The 14,504-nt window shown below is 46.1% G+C and overlaps 1 long non-coding RNA gene across 3 annotated transcripts in view; it reads left to right on the plus strand.

Annotated features, from left to right (window-relative positions):
• Positions 1-14,504, plus strand: part of LOC114155278 (uncharacterized) — a 124,638-nt gene that overhangs the window by 28,341 nt on the left and 81,793 nt on the right. For 2 of the 3 annotated variants that reach the window (XR_003597712.1, XR_003597713.1), the window contains exon 2: positions 1,372-1,504. The exons of the other annotated variant lie outside the window; for it this stretch is intronic. This is a non-coding gene — a long non-coding RNA (uncharacterized LOC114155278). The remainder of the gene's footprint in view (positions 1-1,371; positions 1,505-14,504) is intronic. 3 annotated transcript variants of the gene reach the window in all.

Genomic DNA, 14,504 nt, shown 5'->3' on the forward strand with positions numbered 1-14,504 from the left:
GCACAACACCTAAATATATTGTCATTTAAAATTAGGCAGGCTTTTAAAAAATCTGCTAAAAAATATGGATTTATAGTTTTTCATTCTCTTTAAAATATATTGTTTTTACCCCACAAGAACAAGGAATTCAGACCAAATATATGAAAAAGAAGTTCCTATTACGTTCATTATTGCAATGGCTTTTAAACACGTCAGTCACCCTGTGGCAAGTCTGGTAACTTTAACTGCTTGATGCCACGGAGACTAAATGGGTACTGGTGGAGTAACATTAGTTGTGTTCCCATTGACCACATTATTGTGCAATTTGACATTTCACAAAGAAATGTGCTTAATTGAAACTCTTGAATTTTGGATACGTTTTGGCCCTGGTAGGAGGAGGTGGTTTTTTTGGCCTTATTGAAATCGCTTCATTTCACAAAACTACAATGGAAGCATTTTTATTTATTTTTTGGCGTCAGACAAGTCATGTGATTAACAACCGGATTTTGCCACTGGTGCAAACCACTAAGAAGACGATGACAGGAAGTAGTCGGATTCTATTTTTAATGACTTATTGCGTGAATAAACTTATTCATATGTTGTTTTAATTGAGCTTCTTACTTAATGGAAATACTGAAACAGAAAAGTTGTTTTTTATATATACAGTATATATTAGCAGAATAGTGACCATTTTGCATACATTGTAATTGAAACGCAGCTATCATTAACCAAAGAGTCAAACTGACCCTTTAGATTAATCTGATGGAAGACACTGAAAGACACCCCTATGTTTCCTTTTATAAAATTGATACATATGGACTGATTACATAAATTATATGTTATTTATAGACAGAAAACATCAAGTTAAAGCATGTGCTAATAGATGAACTATTTAAGAGTTTTGGATTTATACTGATAATTGTGTACTTCTTAAAGGTTTAGTCATGTAGTGTGTTTCAAACGAGCCTGCTCATGCTGTGTGTGATTGTGTCTCCATCCCACTGTATTAGATTTCCTCCTTTATAATCCTGAATAATAGAACCGCCGTCTCTGATGGAGGCAGTCGAGACTGAAGGAGTTAATTATCTGCCCCCCATCCAGTGAAGTAGATTGTGATGGTGAATTAGAAACCTAAAATGACCGGTTTGATTGTAATGACAGCTCTTTGTAAGAATCATTTCATCTGCTTACATTACTTTGGAAGACGTGATTAATGAAGCGCAGCATCCTTCCCGCTTTCCCCCCTGCTTTACTGATCCCTTGACATTTACTTTAGTTTGGGCTAATGTATTAATTCCAAAGATAATTATTCAATATATTTTTGTCACTGTTGATATAGCTCAGTGTCACCCCTGCTGCTCGGTGCTGAGAGCTTCTATATGATTTTTCCAGATGGGGAACAGGCTCCTGCAGAAGTCTTGTTCCTTGAAGAAAGCCATATGTGTGAGGATAATCAGACAGGAGAAAGAAGCTCTCGGATAATGTGCATCTGATGCTTGTCTCTGGCATCTAAAGGAAATCAGAGGTGAGGGATTATCAAGTGTAGTGCCTGAATATTGAGAATTTTAGGCAAGCATTAAATTTCCTTTTTCTCCTGACATTGGCAGGATTTTGTCTACAAGCTATGGAGCAATCGCAAAAACACAACAGTGAAAAAGCTCACTTTTCTGAACCTAAGATTGTTTTACTTGTGAGGGTCTAAACCTGCTGTGTCTTTTGTCAAGTAATTCACTGTATTCTTCGGCATTATTCCCCCTAAAGTGTCTGTCTGAGTCCTGAACGCTTTAACAAGACCCGTATGCCATTCCAACTTTTCCGTTGGTCTTGTAGTTGTCTTTAGTCTGCCATTTTCCCACAAAAGTTTCCACAAGCAACAGGTGTTAAATTGGTGAGAGGCCTTGTGTTTCAGCTTCCCTCTGGTCAACGACACCATAAAGACGCAAGGAACCTAAAATGCATTTAAGGGCTCCTAAAACGTTAGCTTGCTTCTCAGAGTTAGATGTGAACATTCAGGCAAATGAAATAAAACACCGATTTTGAAAGCAGTTGTGTGAAAAATTATTTGGCCCATGAAAAGGTCTTCTGTTTAGCTTTTTTTTTTGTCTCACTTTATTGTTTCAGATCAAACACATTTTTAAACCAAAGATAATCTCAGCAAGTCCAAAATCAAGCTTTTAAATGATTTTATTGATTGAAAGGGAATAAACTATCCAAACTAACCTTTGCCTGTGTGGAAATATTTCCTCCAGTCATTAATTAACTGTGGTGGACTAAATTTTTGGTTCATTTTCACTTGCCACACCCAGAAATGACTTCTGCTACAACTATATAATCATATCATATAAACAGAGCCTGTCTTACAACATAAAGTGCACTAAAAGATCTCAAAAAGCAACACATCATGCCCTGATCTCAAGAAATGCAAGAACAGATGAGGGGGAAAAAAAATCACATCTGTCAGGAAAGATTTACAAAGCTTATTTTAAGACTTTGACAAATCCAGAAATGGAGCATATATGGTGAATCTTCCCAGGAGTGGCTGGAATACCAATATTACTCAGAGTTCATTGATATCTCATCCAGAAGGTCACAAAGGAGCCCAGAACAACAGATAAATCTCTTCAGCCCTCAGTCAGAATTCATGAGAGATTGGACAAAAACAAGCAGGTTCATCTCTCCTAGCACAGCTCTTCAGAAAAAGAACCATATACCAGCAGTCAAACGTGGTGGTAGCATGATGATCAGGGGGTGCGTTTGTTTCTTCAGGACCGGTACATCAGTTTGTGATGTAAAGTCTAAGCACAGTTGAGTTAAGCAGCAGGACGGGGATCCTAAGCACTGCAGAGAAAGTCAAATAGACTTAAATTGAGTTACAATATTCAAAGACCCTCCAGTGCGCCTGAATTAAAACAATTCTGCAAAGAGGAATTAGACCAAGACTTTCTACAGCGACGCAAGAAACTCATTCCCAGTTATCACAAATATTTGAACCAGACGTGAACGCAGCCTAAGAAAACCCTCTTTGTGTTAGAAACAAAGATTAGAAACGCGCTGTCCTCCTTGCGTGTCAGTTTACACAAAAAGAAGCCAGCAGGGGAGGAACGAAGCCTGAAGAAGAGCCAGTCTCAGTGGTGAGCTTGTCATTCAACCTGCAAACATCACAGCAATGCACACAACAGTGGAGCTGTGTGTCTGAGGCCATCTTGCAGATGTCTTTGTTTTGTTCTCGCTCTGCAGCCTGAGCTGACCACTGTTTGTTTGATAGATACCAGGAGACGTGGGGGGGGTCGCCTGTGATATTTCAGCAGCTGTTTCCTTTATGCAGCTGCACCGCTGCAGACAGGACACTTCAAATCATGCTCACTGCTGCCACCACTGTGAATGTATCTGTGTGTGAGGGACAATCCAATGGGATCTTGTGCCTGACGTCACACTGAGCCACAACAGAGAGTTGAGGGGTATCCTACATCTATCACAGTGAATATGATCAGCACAGAGGAAATCAGTTCACTGCAGAGTCTGCAGGTCCTGTTGAGAAAGCTGGACTGTGTTTACATCGTGTGTGCTTGTTATTCCATTCTGCAGCTTCTTTTTTAAACGTTGTGGGTAAAAATGAGACCGTCTGCATTTTGATTATAATTTGAAACTGGGAGGTGGCTTTAACAGCGTGTTTTAAAAATGTCAAGCTCTACCGTGCATATTTGGTCTTTCAGTATATTTAATCCAAAAGGAAGATGTGGGCAGTTTTCTTGTTTTCCAGGATTTAGTTTGATGGCTCATATTTCAGTTCTTTTCATAATTTTACCCCACAAACTCATTTGCACATCTGCTTTAATGTCGTTGATGAACGTGCACTTCTGCAATCTTTTTTCAAAATATAATTTCTTTCCAGCTTTATACATTCAGGTTATATTTTTAAAATAAGCAGCATCTTTAAATTTTTGAAAATGAGTTATGTTTATTCAGTCACATGTACTGCTGAGAACAAAACGTTTTAAATGTTGAATTAGGAAAGAGCACCAATATTATTAAAATAGTGATGAGAAGAAACCATATTTTTAATGATTAATTTTTGGAAAAAAAGTGCATCTTTAGTCCCTAAATTTATGAATCAAACATTAAGCCCTTAAAATGTATTACATTTATTTTAAAAAGTAAGTTGGCCTTTCTTATGTTAATCAAAGATCTTCACATTTTTCTTGGCAGGACCATTTAATCTTTATATGTTTTTTTTTTTTTCTTGCAGGATTTTTCTGTCGCATGTAGACATTTTCATCGTGTTTTGTAATTTGAGGCCATTGAGGCTACCTGTAACTCACTGCTAACATACCTTTGCTAGCTAACTAGTCATCTTTTTTGCATCCATTATGAGTAAATGCAAATTTATCGCCACTTGACTGGACGAGTCATTTCTGTGACATAGGTTTAAATTCTTGTAATAGTCTTGAAAATGTCTCAAGCTCTTAAATTTGAGTTGGCTACAGAAACCCTAAATCAACCATCAGCATATTTTTGGATGGCTAATTAATGTTAAGATAACTGTTGTCAAGAAAACTGGTATGACGTTGAGATCTATCCAGGTACACACAGAAAAAGGTGCATGAAGGCCTGAAGGAAATAAAGCAATCTTGTGTTTTGATTTATAATGATTGAGTGTTTTGATAATGATTCAGTTGAACATGGATGAATACAATAGGTAAAATGACTGTATGTAAGTAATCACTGAATGATTCTGAAGTGTACGAATCATGATCTGTAATAACATGACAACAATGAAATGATTAAGGTTTGATGATTTATAATAAGTGAAAGAGATGATTAATGCTCATGATTAATGCTTAAAGGAAATCAGCACATAAGTTTTTAATATTTGACTGTGTTTGAAAGTTAATCAGAGTAAAGCACATAGTTTTCAATGTAGAAAGGATAGGAGAAATAGGAGAAGGGGAACTTGTGAGTTTCTGCTGTCGCAAGCAGTTCTGAACAGATGGCCAGACGCACAGGATGGGTGGGGCGGTATGGTTGGCTAAGAACAACGCTGAGGAAAGGACGGTACTTTCCATCCCAGCCAGCAGACAGGAGGGGCCGAAACCACGTAAACTAACACTCCCCATACACATATATGGCAGAGAACTGTATATAAGCAGACGGAAAAGGAGAAGTTCTTGTTCTTTGTCTGCGGCACTGAAGTAGAGCTAACACGAAGAAGCAGATCGAGGAAACAACAGCAGACCACACCCTGGAGCCACGGGGAAAGCTGAAGCTTCTTGCCGCCAAAGGGAGACAAGTTCCAATCGTCCAACCCGGGTTCCTGATTCGATCGTCGGTCTTACCTCAACCCAAACATTGCAACAGACTTGGAGAAAGGACAAAGGTCCCGGAGGGATAAAAGAGTTGGGTTTTCAAAAGCAATTGAACCCTCTCTACTTTGCTTCCATTCTAAAGAGGATTTTTTCACACAAAGGATAAAGACTCAGACCAAGGTTCTCGGACGTTCCTGTTGCCAAAGATCCACCACCAACTGGGTATGAGTAGAATTCGCTTCCTAAAAAGCTATCTCAGAATCTGCGACATAGGTTAGGGAAAGAGACAGGAGGGTATGATTATACATGTTGATCTTATTACACTGCTCTTGACTTGTATACAATTGATTATTGATTTGTATGTCACATACCCCTGCTTAAGCTTGCTTAATAAATTCTTACTCTAAAATTCTAATGAAGTTGGTGGACATTGGAATTAATTGAGTCATTTAATCATTTTTCAGTTCTTTTAATAAAGGTAAAACTAAGGTACATGGTTCTAGTGAAAAGGAGGCTTCATAATTTCCTTTGGTGAGAGTAAAATAATGACCCAGGGACTTACATCCAAGTCACTAAATTTAATCTAGCCGGTTCCAGGAGCAAGTTATATTTTAGAAAGCGAGCTACCGTTAACAGGAGTGGTTATTGGAATTACGCAGCTGTGAGGGCTACTCAGCTGACTGTTTCTTAACTGAAAAGGGTCGTAACTTCTGGATTGGAGGTAGTTAGAGCTAGACGAATCGCTTTCGACACCAGTTTAAATAGATTATCTCTTATAGATCTCTTTTAGGGTAATACCCAGGTCTTAGAGATTTTCCGGACCTGTTAGACAGAGAACTGGTCAGTAGTCAGTCCCGGAGGGTTGTGATGAAGTGGGCGGGGCTAGCTATTGCAGGATAACGGACATGGCGCCCAACGTGGGGCGGAGCCAAGTAGGCGGGCCCTAATAAACCAAGTCAGTAAAAACAGAAGTGTGATTCTGAATAGCTCACTTGGATGGTTAACTCTGAGGGAATAGAGTTAACGGTGACTGATAAGGCCGTCAGTCACAACCCTTGCAGTAACTGTATAGCATGCAGGTGAGGGAAAGCTTCTACTGAGGATAAGTGATAGTATCCAGACAGTGAAGCCAGTAGCCAACACAGCCTGGACCCATCCCTACTCAAGAGCGCAAAGAGAGGCTTTGGGGGATAGGCAACTCGAAGACAAAGACAACTATGGATGACGAAGAAAGGGGGGAACTGGATCCCCTGCAAAAGCCAGCAAAGGGACAAGAGGCAAGCAACATCAGCCGGGATGGAGAGAGTCATCAATCCCATCTTTCCCAATCCACATTAACACAATTGCCTGTATCATTGATATTACTCGGTGATGGATTGGATTCCTGGATTGAGGTAATTAGGAGGGTTTTCTTTGAATCTCACTACACCATCAAAGAGGACATGGCACGGAACTTAATGAAATACCTGGTACGGACTCGGATATACTTTTGCACACAGCTTAAACATGGTCACCGACTGGGAGTCGTTAAATGCCCGGTGAAGGTAACCAAGAAATCGGAGATCAGAGAATGGCTGGAATGGTTCGCTGAACTCCTTGAAGGATGGACGATTGGTGAGCTGCGGATGGTCTACAGCCCCTCCGAGAAATATGACAGCCTAGTGAAGACAGCTACATTGGAAGCGGGCATCAATGGGATCCTAGTGAACCCTCTCGCCAGTGGGGTGCGCAAATACAAAGAATATGCCGAGGTTCTGCAGAGACTTTCGGCCTTCAAAGAGACCCGAGGAAAAGAGCAAGCCCCAGACAGAGCGGAATCGGAGGTGGCTGAGGCCCCCTCTCGACTGCCCAGCAGAGCCACAACACCGACAAACCAGCCGAAGCAAGCTCCGCAGGACCTGATAGACCTGACGGACAACGACGACAACATCCCAGCTCTACCGGGATCATCGCGGAACGACGAAATCCCCTCTGAACAGTCAGGAGAGGAAAATCATGAGGGAGCGCTCATCGACGGCTTCGCCAAGGAGCAGTTGGAGCAAGCGGCCAGGGACTGGTCCCCTCAACGGGATCTGGGGGTCGGGTTTCATCCCCGAGTCCACAGCACGGAGAGAAGGCAGCCACCGCCACATACGGAGACTCCAGCGGGCAGCAGTTCCGACGAGGACGAGGAGGAATCGGATGAGGAGCTGTGGGACCCCGGCCGCCCTAAAAAAAAGACCCAAAAGTCGGATGTTTGGAGGGGCACCCGAGAGTTGACCAAAATACCATCAGAGACCATCAGCTTAAGGCTGCAATCCGGGCTCATGATTTACCAGTTTATTGGAGGAATATGGGACCTTGAAGGTGACGGGCTGATTGTGTTCACCAATGATAAATACAAGATCCACAATCGAAAGTTTCGACGCAGCCTTAAAAACCAAGCTGGGAAATACTATCAAAAAGACTCAAAGGTGTTGGAGGCTTCCTGTAGTGAAGAGACTAGAGGAGACGTAGTGATGATGAAGGGCTACAGTCTCCCTTATGGTGCCGTAATCCTGGTCCCAATTGATGTTTACAAGAAAGGAGAGAGTCTGGAGGAGTATCGGAAGAAGATGTGGCATGGACTCGAAAGGGGCCTGGTGACCGCCAGCAACGAAAACATGAGAAGGGTGATGGTGAGCGTGCAGGGACTAAGATCGGCAGATTTGCCAGGGGATACCGCCAGGGCGGTCACAGAGAACGGAGTGGTGAACATAGCCAAGACCAACAGTCATTTCTTTGTGTTCAAAGAGGTGGTGGTGGTGGTTGACCCCCGTATGCATCAACTCCGTACGGAGCAAGGTGTACGAATGGCAACTGAAATGGAGGAACAATGCCGCATCAGCCACCCAGCAAAGGAGATCAAGAAATATCCCTTAAAAATACCCCAGAGTGTAGTTTCAAACACCACCCAGACCGGCACGGCCAAGGTTATGGAGCCACTCAGGATAAAGTTAAGGGAAGCACCAGTCGGGCCAGAGTCCCAGGCCGCAAGATATGTCAAAGAATTCTCATTCGAGGGAAGCAGCAGTGAACTGAGGCAACCCAACACGGACAGAGTCAAGGATGAGCAGCTGACGGTCCAGAGAGAAGTAGGACCGATGAAACCAGCCAAGATTCAACCGCTAAACTCCCCCAGGAGGGAACCTCTTAGACAACAACAGTATGAGGACATCAGCGACTCGGAGGAAGGAGAAGAGCAACAGGAGATCGAACATTCTGAAGAAGGAGAAGAAGAGAGTGAACACGACAGCATCTTCTCCGACCCAAAGCAACCACCGACAGGGCATAAGACACTCCGAACAGGACAGCACCGAGGAAAGAAGAAAGAAATAGAAACCTTTGACATCGAGGGTTCTTCTGAGAGACTGGCGAGAGACGTGACCTGGGGCCCTGTACAGGCTAAAGACGGACGGCGTACGTATGTACCAGAGGTCGGTCAGACAGAGTACCAGATTCCAGCAGGATGGGCCAGCAGGCTGGGAGACAAGGTGCTGCTCGAGGTAGAAGCGACAGTCGGGGAGTGGGCTAACATCCTGATGACACCATCCTGCTCTACCCTGACAGCACACTATTCCCTGACCACCAACTTCAGGAACGCATACATGGGAATTATGTATGATGTGATGCTGCGACGACTGAAGAAAGCGGCCTACAAGTACTCCAGGGAGACTCGACAGAAGCTAGACGAGGTGTCGGCTGATGAAGAGGAGCCGCAGGCGACGTCTTCAGAGCCAGGACCACAGATCCCGCGGGGACCACAAGGAGTGTCAGCCCAGCCACCGGCCACTACTACCGGACAAGATGCATACGCAGAACTAAAGAATCTAAGGCTGGTGATTCGGAGTAAAAACGCAGACGAAAATAATGAGGAGTATTTGAAAGATGTCTGGCCAACTGTGCTATCTACCACTAACCACGAAGGGGCCAAAAAGTTGTGGCTGACCAGCGTGACTGCGGACCCGATGGTTGGAACAGAGTCAGCACAGAGCAACTATGAGAGATTGGTGTTGGAGGACATGGACGACGAAGAGTCCCAGGTGAAGAGGGCTAGAGGACGGCTGGACAAAGGAAGCCGGTTGGAACCGCTTTGGCACACACTAAAGCAAACCGTCTCTCCCGCGAGGTATGTGAAGGTACTGCGTGAGGTGACAAAGGGACGAAGAGGAGAGATTGTGTTTGTGAAACTACCAGTGAGAAGCACAACCGTGGCCCAGATGGATGTGGCAGTGCAGGGATTCGACCTGGAGCAGCAGTACTACGAGGACAAAAGGAAGAAGGAGGCTAGCCAACCAGCCAAGCCACCTGGAAGGGTCAACATCAGACAGCCATCCAACTTCCAGAACAGGCCGTTCCCGCAGGGCACACAGCCACCCAACTTCCAGGGCCGGCCGTTTCAACAGGGAGCACCACCATCCAACTTCCAAAACCGACCGTTCCAGCAGAAACCACCAGGACCAAAAGGAAGACCGACCAACCCGCCGGCTTCACAAAATCAGCCAGGGAAAGGTCAGTTCCTGACGGATGAGGAATATAGGAAATTGAGCCCAGAACAAAGGACGGCCCTCCGTGAGTCCCGTAAAGCCGGGGCCGGAGGGTCACCAAAGTAATGGCGTCCAGGTCGCGGGTCATTTTAGAAAATGCCTACTGGGAAGGGGACGAAATCTACGCCAAAGTGGAGGGAGTACCCTACCTGGTGGACACCGGAGCGGAGGTGTCTATGACCCGCAAAGACCTAGAAACAGCAGGACACCTGAAGGTTCAGTTTGCTAATGGAAAAATAGAAGAAATGCCGTACGGGACATGGAAAGGAGTAGTGTGGGTGAAAGGTCCTTACAATCTACTCACAGTAAAAGACTTAGATGAACTCAGTAAAAAGAAAGGCACACATCGCCGACTAGAGCGAAGGCTGACGAGCTTGAAAGCAAGGTTGGTGAAAGTCGGCCCGACCCAAACCGGATCCGGGCAGCAGGACTGGTACAAACCGATTGACATACCGACGGTGACAGAACAGAAGATCGCAGAGAGTGACTTCTCCCCGGCTGGGAAAGAGAAGCTGCGTGAGATCATCGTTACAGCGCAAGTGGCACGGTTCAAGAACGATTGTGGGGATTTGGGTCCAAAGTTTGTTCATCACATCGAAGGTGGGGTTCATCCACCTGTTCGGCAGTACCCGCTGAATCCGGGAGCAGTCGAGGAGATGGACAAGATAGTGAAGGAGCTGAGCGCCCTGGAAATCATCAGAGAGGAGCTCAACCCGATCACCAACAGCCCCATCCAGGCGGTGAAGAAACCTGAATCGGCTGGAGGGGGTTGGAGACCAGTTATCAACTTCAAGGCCCTGAATCGGAGAACAATAGCAAACCGAGCCAGTCTAATCAATCCCCAAGGAGCGCTGAAAACTCTTCGAGTCAAGAAGTTCAAGTCATGCATCGACCTAGCCAATGGATTTTTCTCTCTACGCCTCGCCAGACAATCGCAAGGTAAAACTGCATTCACCCACAAAGGCAAGAGCTATGTGTGGCAAAGGTTACCCCAGGGATACAAGAACTCCCCAAACGTGTTCCAGTCAGCAGTGATGGAAGTACTGGGGGACGTAGGTGCAACTGTGTACATTGATGATGTCTTTATTGCTGATGACACAGAAGAAGAACACCTACAAAGACTACAAAAAGTGGTAGAAAACCTCACCAAGGCAGGCTTGAAGCTAAACCTCAAGAAATGTCAATTTGGACAGTTCCAAGTGAATTATCTGGGTTTCCAAGTCACGTCGGACTTGGGACTCTCAGACGGGTACAGAGAAAAGCTGACGAATATTCAACCACCTCAGTCAGAGAATGACTTACAGAAAATATTAGGACTATGCAACTACGTCCGGGACCACGTACCCAATTATCAGAAGTATGCCAAGCCTTTGTACAAATGCCTGAGAAAGAGTGAGGAGGACGAGAAGGATGGAAAAAGACCCTGGGTTTGGACAGCAGCGAATCAACAGAACCTGGAAGACTTGAGAAAAGCCATTCAAGCAGCTGTGAGACTGGAGCCAAGAAGTTTGTCAGAACGACTGGTAGCAGAGATCAGCTGTGAGAATGACGATGCCATGATCAAAGTAAGTAATGAAAATGGAGGCTTGGTTACCCTGTGGAGTTACACCCTGACTTCTGTTGAGAGGAAATATCCGCAGGAAGAGAAAGAGCTAGCGGTGTTAGCTCGTTACTGGGGTGTGCTGAAGGATCTAGCACAAGGACAACCAGTTAAAGTCATCACACAGAGCCAAGTTCATAAGTATCTAAGAAAAGGTACCGTGGAAAGTACTAAAGCAACTAACACACGGTGGGGAAGATGGGAAGACATCCTGCTGGACCCGGAGATTGAGATTGGGCCAGCACAACCCACCAGTAAGAAGAAACCGCCAGAGACATCTGAGAAGCCAAAACAACCGGAATGGACAATCTACACCGATGGATCCAGAAAGGGGTCCGACCAGTCGGCATACTGGGGATTTATTCTGAAGCAAGACGGCAAAGAAAAATGCCGTCAGAAAGGAAAAGCTCCCGGTAGTGCTCAAGCCGGAGAAGTAACGGCCGTGCTGGAAGGATTGCTGGAGCTGGTGAAAAGGAAAATCAAGAATGCCAGGTTAGTAACCGATAGTTACTACTGCGCTCAAGCCCTTAGAGAAGACTTGGCCATTTGGGAAGAAAATGGTTTCGAGACAGCGAAGGGCAAGCCAGTGGCACACAGAGACTTGTGGAAAAAGATTGCTGAGCTAAAACTACAACTGGAAATAGATGTTGAGCATCAAAAAGCACACACGCATGAGGGAGCTCATTGGCGTGGGAATGATGAAGTGGACTGTTATGTCCAGCAAAGAAAGATCGTCTTTGTCGGTACCGAGAAGTGGGACAGCACTCCCAGAGGACGGGAGGTCCCAGAGGAGTACGTGGTTGAGGTCGTGCGGAGCGTGCATGAGGCCCTTGGACATGCAGGCGTACGACCTACCCGTAAGGAGCTGGAGGAGCAGGATCTTTGGATCCCGGTGAAACAAGTCCAACGCGTGCTAAGGGACTGTGAAGTATGTGGACAATACAACGCAGGTCGCCGAGGGCAGCGGATGGAGGGGTTATCCATCAAAAGCACGGTCCCCTGGGGTTCAGTCTGCATGGATGTTGCAGGCCCCATGGGGATAACAGGAAGAAGAGGTGAGAAGTACCTCTTAGTGCTGGTGGATTCTATGTCGGGGTTTGTAACTACAAAAGCAGCCAGGAAAGCAAACGGCAACAGTGTTGTCGGCATGCTGGAACAAGTATGCAGTGCCCTGGGAATCCCGAAAGAGCTGCGCACGGATAATGGGACTCATTTCCGTAATTCACAGGTTGACCAATGGTGCCAAAAGTTTGGAGTAATGCGAGTTTACTCTCCACCCTATACCCCACAAGCTAACGGAGTGGTAGAACGAGCCATAGGGTTAGTGAAAAGCTGGATAGCTAAAAATGCTAACACCAACAATTGGAGCACACAGGCGGTGGAAATAGGGCAGGCCCTGAACGACAGAAGCAGAGCCGAGAGGCCCGCCCCTGCAATGGAGCTCAACCAACGGCGACAAAAAGGAGAAGCCGTCGCCCAGAGTGCCATTCCGAGAGGGACAGCGCGTGTGGGTCAAAGCAAGAGAGCAACCTGTAAATGCAGCAGTAAAACCCAAGTTTGAGACCACTGACATCGTCAAGCAAGTACTGGATAGGAACACAGTATTGCTGAAAAGAAAAGGGATTCAAGGAGTTGAGCAGCTCAAGCCAGTTCCGGACTAAAGTGAAACAGAAGCCGGTGAAATGGCCAGTGAATCATGTACCATTCCACCCTATATCGGACTGGCCACCGTGAAAGGGGTGGTTATAATTAGAAGAACACCTTCAGGGATTTGGGCAGGACGAGCCCTGAAGAAATTGGATTGGGCTAAAAAGGGAGTCCTGTCGGAGGAGCGAGAGATGCTGATATGGGCAAGAGCTAAAAGTCGCTGTCCGGTTTGTTTAGTAAACAACCCGCTCCCCATCACCTGGGAGGGACCGGGCCGTGAGAAACCCAGGCAACAAGGAGCCACCGCAGAGATACTACAACATCTCCGCGTCTCTCCGGTTACGGTTTTGAACAACACCATCTGTGGGAACTGTCGGGTAGGTTACCTGCCCCGACTTCAGTTGGAGACCCAATGGAGCTGGCAGAATGAAGAACCAAAAAGCTGTTATTGCGTCTGGGATGGGGACGATCTCCACCACTGTTCTACTTGCGAAGACCAGCTGGGGAGAGGAGAACTGACTTTGACAGGTCAGGCTGAGGGATGGCAGGTGACGAGGTTTTACAGCTCGCTGCGATATTACAGAACATATGGACAAGTACAACCAAATCACGGGAGCCCCATACCAATAATATTACCAGGACCTTCAGCTCCCCCAAACACCCCAGAAGAAGCGGATCCATGGGTGTGGAGGAGGGAAGAAGGGCCCCATGATGTCCTGTGGGATTCTGTTCATGCTGCCTGGCCGTATGAAGCTGCCGGAACATCCCTGTCATTTCCACCATTGAACACCAGCCACTCCCCTGTGATCTTCCGGGTACATCGTCCTCACGCGTACCAACCATCAGCTGAGGGGCTAAGTGCACTCCCAGATGATGCCAGAGACCAAGCCATTAATGGGGGTTGGACAGGCCCCTGGGAGCTGACCACATGGTCACATCTGATTTTGGAAGTCATCAATGACTGCACAATTCCTGTGGTGGATTTACCGGACGTGCCAAGGGAAGATGGAGTACGCTGCTCAGATATGTATTACTACACCACTGAGGTGGACGGGTGGGGCAGCAATGCGGTAAGACCTAAGGAAAAGTCTTGCCTGTACTGGATAACAGCGGAGTCCCAGTTTCGGGATGGAGTATTGCAACACCCGGGAGGAGTGGCCCACAGAGCGGGTACGCCCTCCGATCCTAGCACCTCCTGCCAGATTCAGCTGTCAGTGCGCATGATCACCGTCCCCTTTAAAGGAATCTACTCCGTCGGAGCAGCCATCAAAGTGGTACCAGACGAGCAGAATTACGCCACCGTGTCCTACACCGAACCGGAGCCTCCTAAGAAGAAACCCAAGACCCACGCCTGGCAGAAGCTCGCTTCAGCATTTCCATGGAGGAAGAAGAACCAAGACTAACGGATAA

Source organism: Xiphophorus couchianus, chromosome 12, assembly GCF_001444195.1.
Source record: "Xiphophorus couchianus chromosome 12, X_couchianus-1.0, whole genome shotgun sequence".
Classification (NCBI taxonomy): Eukaryota; Metazoa; Chordata; class Actinopteri; order Cyprinodontiformes; family Poeciliidae; genus Xiphophorus; species Xiphophorus couchianus.